The sequence below is a fragment of the Palaemon carinicauda genome, chromosome 7, assembly GCF_036898095.1.
Source record: "Palaemon carinicauda isolate YSFRI2023 chromosome 7, ASM3689809v2, whole genome shotgun sequence".
Lineage (NCBI taxonomy): Eukaryota > Metazoa > Arthropoda > Malacostraca > Decapoda > Palaemonidae > Palaemon > Palaemon carinicauda.
Genome location: NC_090731.1, coordinates 24,215,167 through 24,220,166, shown reverse-complemented (window position 1 = coordinate 24,220,166; position 5,000 = coordinate 24,215,167). Strand labels below are relative to the sequence as shown.

General features: G+C 33.1%; 1 pseudogene; it reads left to right on the top strand.

The window, feature by feature from the left end:
- Window positions 1-5,000, top strand: part of LOC137643530 (tyrosine-protein kinase Dnt-like) — an 80,426-nt pseudogene that overhangs the window by 72,097 nt on the left and 3,329 nt on the right.

Below are 5,000 nucleotides of genomic sequence, written 5' to 3'. Positions count from 1 at the left end.
AAATCGTGTCTGGTCATATTACCAGTTACTGTTGCAAATTTTGTAATGAGAATAGTAATAGGTGAAAACGTTTGGCTGAGTCTCGCGTTGGTTTCTTAACTGCAATTTACAGGTAGTAGGTTAGCCAGGTACTAGCCACCAGTTGTAATACTACCGCTAGAGAGTTATTGGGTCTTTTGACTGGCCAGACATAAGTACATTGTACCTTTCTCTCCGGTTACGGCTCATTTTTCTTTTGCCTACACATAAACCAAATAGTCTAGCCTATTCTTTACATACTAAACAATTCTTCTTCGCTCAAGAGGCTGGTTACGGCAATTTGATTGTTCAGTGGTTACTTTCCTCTTGGTAAGGGTAGAAGAGACTCTTTAGCTATGGTAAGAAGTTCTTCCATTGGAAGGGCACTGCAAAATCAAACCATTGTTCTCTATTCGTGGATAGTGCCATAACCTCTGCATCATGTTCCTCCACTGTCTTGGGCTAACTCTAGCCCAAGATAGTGGAAGAGGGTACACTCGGGCCCACTATTCTATCTTATTTTTCTTTTTTTTTCCAGTTTTCATAGTTTATATATGAGAAATTTATTCTAATGTTAATATTCTTAAATATTTTATTTCAATTGTTAACTACTTCACTTGTAGTTTATTTATTTCCTTATTTCCTTTCCTCACTGAACTATTTTCCCTGTTGGATCCCTTGGGCTAATAAAATCTTGCTTTTCCAACTAGGGCTGTAGCTTAGCTAATAATAATAATAATAATAATAATAATAATAATAATAATAATAATAATAAAATGGTAGCCTTATTTCGTGTCAAGCTCTCTAACGGATCCTTACATTGACTGCCTGATTTACCCCCCCAGGTCCTTTACAACATGGCTATTTGGATGAACGACACGAATGCCTTAGGAGAACGCGTGCCAATGAAGCCGCCGAAAGTGAACGTGTCGTTGACAGGGAGTGTCCCTCTAGAACCCCAGACCTTTCGGCTGGATCTGCACTGCACTGGTAGATCAAGTGCTGAGGTTGACGTCATCCTCAATATCAACGTGACATCACCTAGACCACGTCAGCCCCCAACAGTTCTGTACTTCAAAAGGCGGAAAGTTTGTCTTCGAGGTAAGGACTATTGAGTAGAATGACACTGGAACTACAATTGTTAAATCATCACACTTTTAACTCTTCTGTTAAAAGAATTGAAAATATGTGCATTTATTTTTACTACGAACATTTAAAAGGGAGTATATGTGTGTATGTGTGTGTGTGTGTGTGTGTGTGTGTGTAAGGGAATTGGAGTGTTTGCATAGTTTACTGTTATATGGGATATCAAAGGAGACAAGGAGGGCTTTGACAACCATATCCAAAGTAGTACCATGATGGAATGAAAGCTGTGTGTGTGTTTATATATATATATATATATATGTATATATATATATATATATATATATAGAGAGAGAGAGAGAGAGAGAGAGAGAGAGAGAGAGAGAATATTCACTCAAAACTAATTGTTGTCTGTTGAGAATTTATATGTAACTTTAGACGATGTGTATTTTCCTTTGTATTCATTATTTTGCAAAATAGAGACGGGTTTTTGATATACTGTACATATAATTAAGTTTTCATACATGAAATGCCGTACTGCTAGTTTGAAAAAGACTGGTTTAAATCAAAGTTCTCGCCAAAATATTGAATTTTATCCATATTAAAAAATAATGAATCAAAATTTCGTTCAATTTTGTTCATTTCCTAATGATGTCATATATTTTAAGATTCCTTGAAATAGAGACGAACAATGGTCGTAATTACATATAATAGTCACCCATTATTTATAATTGTCAGAACAGTAATAATTGGTTAGAGGTTTTCAGAAAATTCTTGAAATATGAACACTTTAAAATTCTATTCAATATTACACGGCCATTAATAAATGATTATTACTTATTTTCAATTATCGTCATTGAAGCAACTATTAAAGTAATTTCCTCCCAATTTCATATATGTAATAAACAAATTTAAAATACAAATTGCTTATTATTTGGATGTACTCCTAATATACTCCATATGAAATATAATCTATCTAGTAAGAGATTGTTCAAACCCCATATTCTTCATTTAGCTATAATAATTTATATAGTAACATTACAGCTAAATTCTTAATTATGCAAATGAATAGAGTTATTTACCTTGTTTTAATCAAATAATTATATATCCAAAGAGCATAAACGTTACTTTACAGTACGAAAGATTAAGTAGTTAATCATGAGAGAGAGAGAGAGAGAGAGAGAGAGAGAGAGAGAGAGAGAGAAGCTGTATCAGCTGGACAAATCATTCAATAGAAGCACTATTAAGTTAATTTGTTAAGTATTTCAAGCTTCCTGAAGTTAACATAAAAAGATTTTCATACATTTCAACAACCCATTACGCTAGCAAATAAATCACTATCATGAAGCAAAGAGAGGTGTTTGTTTAACTTGAAAAATATTGTTTTAAAAATCATCGATCCAAGACCATTGTATAAAATTAATTAAAATGCCAAAATAAGAAGAAAATCATAATTGGAAAAAAAGTGCTTATATATATATATATATATATATAGACCTATTTATATATATATATATGTGTGTATATATATATATATATATATACAGTATATATATACATATATATATATATACATATATATATATAAATATATATATATATATATATATATATAAATATATATATATGTATATATATATACAGTATATATGTATATATATATATATATATATATGTGTGTGTGTGCGTGTATATATATATATGTGTGTGTGCGTGTGTGTTACTCTCTTAAATGATACATTTTTCGGGAACAATAACCAGAAAAGCTCTTTATTATCTCCACTGGAATTCTACCATCACCCTCCCCTCTCCCAAACACAGGCTTATCGGCGGAGATGTTTTTCCCTCATTTGGGTCATATAGGAAACCGAGACGACTCTCTCCCTGTCATCTTCTGCCTCTTATCTATTATGGGAGCCATCACCATCGTTGTCACTATCATCATCATAGTCGCAGTCATCCGGAAGAACCAACTCAAACGGGACACCGACCAACAAATCTTAGGGTAAGACCTTCGGGAGAACTTTGAGTCTTTGGATTGATTTCCGATTTTCGGCTTTTCGGGTTGCTACGGCATAGCACCATCTTTAGGCGAATAAAAAGCAATGTGTTATCTACAATGAATGTGCTTACTTTTATTTTTGATGGAGATTATGATAGGGAATAGATATTTTACTTGTTTGAAAAGCACTGTGTTATCTACACTGAAGATGCTTAACTTTAAGTTTGATAGAGATTATGATAGGGAATAGAAGTTCTTTCTGGTGTGAAAAGCACTGTGTCATCTACACTGAATATGCTTAACTTTAAGCTTGATAGAGATTATGATAGGGAATAGAAGTTCTTTCTGGTGTGAAAAATATTGTGTTATCTACACTCAATGTGTTTAACTTTAGATTTGATAGATATTATGATAGGGAATGGATGTTCTTAGTGATGGGAAAAGCAATTTTAACTACACTCAATATGTTCAACTTTGGGATTGATAGAGATTATAATAGGAAATAGATGTTCTTACTTGTTTGAAAAGCATTATGTTATCTACACTGAATGTGTTCAACTTTGGGATTGATAGAGATTATGATAAGAAATAGATGTTCTTACTGGTGTGAAAAGAACTGTGTTATCTACACTGAATGTGTTCAAATTTGGGATTGATAGAGATTATAATAGGAAAGAGATGTTCTTACTGGTGTGAAAAGAACTGTTATCTACATTGATTGTGTTTAACTTAGGTTTGATTGAGAGTATGATAGGAAATAGTCGTTCTTACAGGTGTGAAAAGCACTGTGTTATATACGCTGAATTCGTTTAATTTTAGGTTAGATAGAGATTATGATAGGAAATAGATGTTCTTACTTGTGTGATAAGTATTCTAATGTCAATGCTCTCTGTTTGTTATTTTATATAAATTTCTAAACAGTACAAGTTATATTCATTAGTCCTATTTAATCCACTATTCAATTATATTCTTTTTTATAATTTCATAGTAATTTTCTATGAAGTTGCTTCTTGATTTGATATTACGGTGACTAAGTTATTATAGACATTTTTTTTATTATTATTTAAATCGTACAGGTTACTTTTGTTAATAGTATTTATTAAACAAATCGATTATAATCTTTAGAACGACTGTAGTGTAATTTCCTACGAAGTGGTTTATTGTCTTTATATTACAATGATGAAGATATTGAAGCTATTCCTATCCCTTTATTACACAGTGGGAATGAAGGCGACGTGAAAACAGGAGCAATAGCAACGTCCTCTCTCCTCAGAGCCGTCACGCCCAACAATCACACTTACACCCTTCCTTCGTCTTTCACGATTAACTCCTACGCCTCCGTCAGGAAGATGGCTAGAACCATCTCGCCCATGGGACCCACAATGTTCACGACGCAGGCCCATGTCCTGCAGAGGGACTCCACGGCCCTGTCTTTAAAAGCCTGCAGTATGGACAGCGACAGTAAGAACCTGTATGATTCCGTCAGAGAATCCGCTAGTAGAGACGGCACTCAGACATCGAGTACCCTCAACAAGTCGGAGGTTATTGTGGATCCGTCTGCTGCTGATTTACAAGAGAGATTCAGGCAAATGGAGGTAAAAGGAGGTCTTTGGGTCAAATTTCATGAATTAACTGTAATCTATAGGAATGATTTTAGATATGTTTCTTGTTAATAATATTTTTTTTTTTTTTTAAGTTTCCTTGTGTTATTGTTAATGTTAATAACTCGTAAGTTTATTGCTTGTAATGTGTATTAATCTTCCCAATGTAATCTTATCAAAATGCATGGAAATTTTTCCTAGCAGCTGTAAGGAAAATGAAATCTATAGTTTCCAGTAATTTATTTGTCATTTTAGTACTTTGAACAATTCAGATAAGCCTAATCAGATAACATCTA